Source organism: Bacillus rossius, chromosome 1 (genome assembly GCF_032445375.1).
Source record: "Bacillus rossius redtenbacheri isolate Brsri chromosome 1, Brsri_v3, whole genome shotgun sequence".
Lineage (NCBI taxonomy): Eukaryota > Metazoa > Arthropoda > Insecta > Phasmatodea > Bacillidae > Bacillus > Bacillus rossius.
In genome coordinates this window covers 115,494,638-115,501,602 of record NC_086330.1, presented here as the reverse complement: position 1 = coordinate 115,501,602, position 6,965 = coordinate 115,494,638, and positions in this window count along the sequence as shown.

Genomic DNA, 6,965 nt, shown 5'->3' with positions numbered 1-6,965 from the left:
CTTATGCTGCTTTAATCACCAAGTTCATTTCTCAGAATTGACTAGGATGTAAGATTATTCTGTGTAACTCTAATTCATGTTAAATTGCAAATTAAAATTGAATGTTTCTCATAATTGTCAGCATCTGTTAATTTTAAATAGGTTATGGAACAGTAACAGGTTAACAGTAAAAGTGAAGGTTGAAAACTGGTTTGGTTCAGTTGAATTATTCTTTAATAGACACATGCTTGCTGCAAACTGTGGTGAAACACTTATATGACGACAGGCACACGTTATGCTGGACTGATGTGACCCAAACGTAAACAAACACCTCGTTTGTTTACAAACACAGGACTGCATGAATGGCAGATGATATTTGTCAATACACGAGTGCCTAACATTACTTAGCCCTGTTTGCCATAACTTTAAAATATAATAAAGGAGACTGACCTGTAGTACAAATAAACAATACACCAATCCCTCACTTAGAACGACTAATTCGTTCCTAAAAATGTTCGTGTTAATCGAAATCGTGTATTCTGAAGCATTAGTCCCCATAAATATAAGGCTAAATTATTTAATGTGTTCCAAGATGTGTAGGGAAGTAATCTTTGCATAATATAAATGCGTAGAATAATACTTGAAAATGCATATGTCATATCATTTATCTTTTTAAGCCTACCACCGAATACGTTAGATAAAGAAAACATGGCACAGTGTAACGGGAGATAAGTGGTAACATATTTACCGTCAGTCAGCAGGTTGGCTTGCCCGCCCAGGCGTGACCTTCAACACGCGCGCGCGTCTGTCTGCCTGCTGTTGCAAGCAGCTGGATCCTTTGTTATTACGTTTAAAACTTAACAAAATTAAAACACTTTTATGAAATTAAGAACCGGTTTTATATAACTTTAAAACACACAGCCATATGTTAACATTTAATTTGTTATGCACACCTCTTATAAAAGCGGCTATGTAAACAAATCAGTTAACAGATAAACAGATCTAGATTTTCCCTAGAGCACAAACATAACATTAAAATACGGGTACACTCCCTATTTAACGCGGTTGTCGGGGGACATAACTTTTACCCGCGTTATTGCATAACCGCGATGTTTCGATGTGACCAAGGTCAAAAGGCATAAAACACCGCCTGTGTTCTAATAGGTCGGCAAGCACGCACAGTATAGACGGCCCGCCTTTGTGCGGACTTTGCATCCGCAGTTTCCACTAAACACGGGTGAAAAAATAAAAATAATAAATTTTAAAGATAAATATTAAATGTTGAATTGTTTTTATTTTTCCGCGTGCCGCGCACAGTTTGTCGCACGGCCTACGAGAGCGCCACACGCCGCCATACACACGTGCGGCACACAAGCTGCTGCTGCCAGTCTCGTGGTGTTAGCCACAGTATCTGCTTCGTCAGTGTCCGTAACAAAGTAAGTGCAGTGTGTGCGGTTACACACGATTCTGTGGTCAAAGTCTTCTAAAAAGAAAGGCCGTAGTGATACTTAAAACCGAATATGAATCGCAAAGTACCGAGTTTGATTGACAAAATAAAAATTCTAGATTTACTTACAGATAGCTTGTCTTTGGTAGAAGCAGGCCGCAGATACAGGAAAAAAACGATTCTAGCATTCGTACAATAAAAAATAAAGAATCGTCTATCGTGTCAAGTGGTTAAACTTTATTATCCATGCTTACAGTAAATTATAAATGGTCACATGTGGGAAACAAAAATTGCGCCAATTTAATTTTAGCGCAATCAGTGACGCCGTATTAAAAACCGTGTTAAACTTTGTCTTTACTTATTTCACCAAACGCCGTGTCGAGTTGCTGAGTGTGTGTGGCTCGGATCGGCAAGTGTTATATTCCCCAGCCTCTGTTTAAAGGTCGGGAGACCGCTACACATAAACATTTCCGGGACTTGTTTACTACCTCACGGCAAAAGTGGTACAGTATGGTTCACGTAAATATTGGACCGCTGGGAATTCCTGGGCAAAGATTAAAAATACGCTAGCCGATTTACTTTACTATTTAATGTTAAAACATTATACCAAAGTAAAAAGATGAACTTGTATAATACAATGAATTACCCAATAATATTACGTCTGTAGGTTTAAGTTGTAACAAAACATTTATATACAGATGTCCAGTAAAGTACCAATTAAGATTCTGGAGTGGAATTTTAAACACCGGACTACCTGATTTTGCCTTGTACGCAGCGACGCTGCTCAGTCAAGTGACTCATGCTCTGCCTGTGTGCTGCGTGAACACATTCCCTCCCCCACTCCCCCTGGTGTTTCTGCCCGCTCTAATCTCTACCTCTCTCCATGTTCTCGGCTAGCCTCTCCCTACCCAGCGCTTGCCGACAACCAAGCTTATCCAACATCAATCCCCAGCCGAGTCACGCTGGATAATGTCGCTGGACGGTCAGGTCCCCTGTCCGATGCTTCATTTGTGAGATAAAGCGACGTTAAGAACTAGTGTTTCAGAAAATATCACTGGGCTGGATTGGACCATAATTTGAAAACCCTACAAGATAGAGGAATAATGTACGGAGATATCTTGTTTAGAATTTTACTGCGGACATTTTCTACGCCTAGGCTTTTTTCTGCCCGATGCTTAGTTTGTTAGTTACAACGCAAAATTATCCTAATCGGCTGTCAACCATTTATTCCATTATTATTATTCATTTCTGACTGGGGGACATGGTTTGACCCGCGATATACCCGATTCTGCGATCAATCGGGGCGCGATATACCGGGAGTTTACTGTATGTACAATATGTACATATACAAAACATAAAAGTTAGTTAAATATTTTCTGGGGTGAAATTAACACTATCATCTTGATTTTTTTTAAAAAACGTGTCCAATTTCATCTGCTTTGGTTTCTGTACGGTACGGCCTGGTCTGCAGCCGGGCATCAACGGTAGGGCCTGGTCTGCGGCCGGGCATCAACAGTACGGCCCGGTGTTTGTTTATCTGCGTGCGCATCTCTTTCCCCTCGCATTCCAAACCACTCTTCCCCCCTCGAATTCCATACCTGACGTCGCGTCGTTTCCGAGATTTTTTTTAGCCTGTGGCGATTTCGTGCTAACTGAAATTTACAGACGTGCTATTCGAGACTAGGGCAGTAAAATTTACATCGTGCTAACTGAATTCGCATTAATTGAAGACGTGCTATGCGAGGGATTGGTGTATGTGATTTTTCAAGAAATTTTAATAATATTAAGGAAATGGAGGCAAAACAATAACATAACATTGGAATTACATTTATACTTGATAATGGCTAAAGTTCTCTGAGGCACAATGTGACTAGCAGAAAAAAAAAATGTTATTGAAACTGCAGGACGTTACGAAGGGCACCCGGCTCGACAACAGTTCAATTCAAGTTCAGTCTCTATTGTTGGTATCCAACACAACACGTAGATGCCGTCTACCCATTAAATAATGGTGGGGGTTGCTCTGGGCTAAAACTCTGTTGGTAGGCTATTTCTACCCCAGGACCTCTGGGGGGACCGTGGACAGTTACTATTAGGTGGCACAGTCTCTGCGATAACGTCTCGTAGCGGGAATCACAGTGTAAGTAGAGGGGAGTTTCCAGTCCAACAATGCGCTGGCGCAGACTCAAGGCTACCATGCCTTACCTTGCGAATGCTGCGCTGGCTCTGCAGTCTCCAGTCTGCGTGACAGCTGTCCCAGGGAGTGTGTTGAGATGCACCAGTAGGCACCACACACTTTAGGTCACCAGAGCACTCACACAGGCGAAGTTCCGGCGCGCACATAGTTGTTTCCCGGACCGCGGACGCGTTGGTGAATTCGATAAATACAGTCCCAAATCAGCGGGCAGTATTAATAATACCGAAAGTTCAACTTCAGGTTGCGATTCCGCAGCCCGGAATCGCGGGTAGCGAAAACTTCTCACAAAGCGACACAAGCTCCGACTCTGCGCAGCGGACCGACTCCCCGAGAAAACGCCGGGCAGCTCTTTTATACCTCCGCCGAGTGTCACCAGCGGCCTCTCCTATTGGCCCGTTTTTAAGTTCAGGCGGTTGCCGATTGCCGCTAATTCTCCTGGCGCTGGCGCGCATGCGCCGTCACACTATCACTTCAACAGTCGAATATTTACCAACACCGCGGACCATTGTTGACTAGGCCCCCTCAAACACTGTTTATATCTCCTTAAATACGCCCTACTGACCATATATATATATGTGGGCCGTGTATCGGTACAAAACCTTTAGTACATCCTATTATGTATATTTTGTTGAGGTTTAAAGTCTCCTTTTTTTTAGACATCATATAATTTAAGATGGTGTATATATTGAGAAATACTTATAGTATTGTTACGATTTACCTGCGGGATCGTAAAGGATAGCCCAATTAAAGATTTTTATCACACACACAATCAGGGCCGCAACCAGAGACTCTGGCACCCGGGGCATGAATGGATTCATGCGCCCCCCCCCCCCCCCCCCCCCCATCTTTTTTTGCACATACCACGGAAAAATGGTGCATTTTCCATACCTACATGTAACAGTTTCTGTGCTACTGTACCTTCCATGCATATACCCACTATGTCCATAAAGTAGTCCGTATAATCACTAGACTTGTTCATTAAATATGTTGAGACGTTATATTGTAAATCAGATTAGACATTCCTGGCATGCAAGTTAAAAAACTTTTTACCAGGTACCAGTTGTAGTAGGAATTACAATGCAAGCGATTTCGGCGCCCCCACAACTTTGCGCCCGGGGCGTATGCCCCGCTTGCTCCCCCCTAGTTGCGGCCCTGCACACAGTTTTATTTATTACCACTACTTGTCACTTACAATTAATCTTCTAAGATGGCAAATAATTAACTACACTTAAAGAAATGTCTATTCCCCAGTCACTCGTTCCACACACCTCGCTGGGCCGCACCTCTGGCACAACTCACGCCGCAGCACCCCTCGTGGGTCTCCGCCGCCGCCGCCACACTTCCCCTTCGCCGAGATCCCACTCGACGCCTCGCTCGGAACTTCGCCGCGCCCGCGACGCTATCGCCCGGAACTGAACTCTTCGCCCTGGAACCTTCGTCCAGGGACTTCGCGACACTATCGCCCGGAAACTCCGCCGCGGGAAAACTCCCGACTTCACTCTGAACTCTCTACTCAGACTGACTCGAAGGTCGGCCCCACCTCCTTAAATAGCCCTTGGGTTCCCGTCCAGAACAATCGGGCATGTCTTCGAGATATCGCGCGACCTTCGCCGTCGAAATGCCCAGAAACGCGTCGTGAGTTCCGTCGAAGGACGCGGCGGCTGCTCAAAGAATGCCGATAAACGCAACAAGCATTGGGTTCCCACACAACGCGCCGATAAACATGTCCGAGTCCTTTTATGCCGCAGTGCGGCCTCTTTTAAGTAACTCGATCTGAGGCAGGTGCGCGCTGCGAAGGTCAGTATGTTGCAAGATAGTATGACACGAGATACCAGGGAGAGGATGCGGGTGGAAGGGGGCGCAGACAGGCCGAACTAGCGCGGCGACGCCAAGCACTGCAGCGAAGCGCGATCGTAACATTGCCCCCTCCTTAAACCTGTTCCACCCGAACAGGTAATTCATTTCTTCCCGCATATCCCTTCAATCGGTCTAGATGCACCACTTTCATTCGTCCTCTTTTCCCCCTCTGGATACGGTACACCACATCATTTAACCGTTTCAATACTTCATACGGGCCTTCCCATGCTGTCTGAAGCTTAGGACACCTGCCCTTCCTTCGCTGAGGGTTATACAGTCACACTAAATCGCCTTTGTGATATCCTGACGAGTTAGCCTTCATGTCGTACCTTGTCTTCATTCGGTTTGTCACTATTCGGAGGTTCCTACGAGCTTCGTTATGTAAAAATGTCATTCGTTCCTCCAAGCGTTTGACATAGTCGGTAGTGCTGGTCGACTCTTGGTGAGGATGACCGAACTTGATGTCACAGGGTAGCCTCAACTCCTGTCCAAATACAATACTTGCAGGAGTCTGCCCAGTCGAGTCATGAATGGCAGCCCTATAAGCCATCAGGAATAACTGAATATGTTGATCCCAATCTTGCTGATGTTCGGCCACGACCTTGGCAAGGTGTTCCTCTAGAGTTCGGTTGAACCTTTCCACCATGCCATCTGACTGAGGATGTAGGGCTGTAGTCCTGGTTTTATTTATGCCTAGTAACCGGCACACCTCCTGAAACATTGTGGACTCGAAGTTGCGGCCTTGGTCTGAGTGGAGCTCCATTGGTACCCCCAAATCTACAAATGAAATTGTTGACTAGTGTATCTGCAATGGTGGTAGCCTCCTGGTTCGGAAGTGCATAAGCCTCTGGCCACTTACTGAAGTAATCCATCACTACCAGAATATACCGGTTACCATCTTTAGTCTTGGGGAATGGCCCAGCGATGTCGATTGCTATCCTTTCAAATGGAGCTCCCACATTATAGGCTTGGAGTTTTCCGCGACTACAATGTTGTGGTCTTTTCCTAGCTGAGCATGTTTCGCATTTTCTACACCATGCCTCCACGTCCTGGCGACATTTCAACCAATAGTAGTGTAGGCGGATCTTACCCAGAGTTTTGTTAACTCCTAGGTGTCCGCCAGAAGTACCATCGTGGATTTCTTTCAACACCTCTGCTACTAGACTCTTTGGAAGTAATAGTTGCATCTTAACTACTTTTCCATTTGGACTTTCCCATGCTCTCATCAGCAGCCCATCCACAAGCCTTAAAGAATCCCATTGTGTCCAATAAGCCTTGACTTCCTTTCGGTCACTAGATACCTCCTGCCATGATGGACGTCTAGTACCCTTTTCCATCCAGCTTATAATGGGTCCCAGGTCAGGGTCTTGATGCTGAGCTGATTTTAAGCTGGCATTGTCCCATTTGTCATCACCATTTGTTATAGTAGTTCGCCGAATATCTTCGATTCCCTCATTTTTCTCTGCTCTTTTGCAGTGGTTGCAGTCT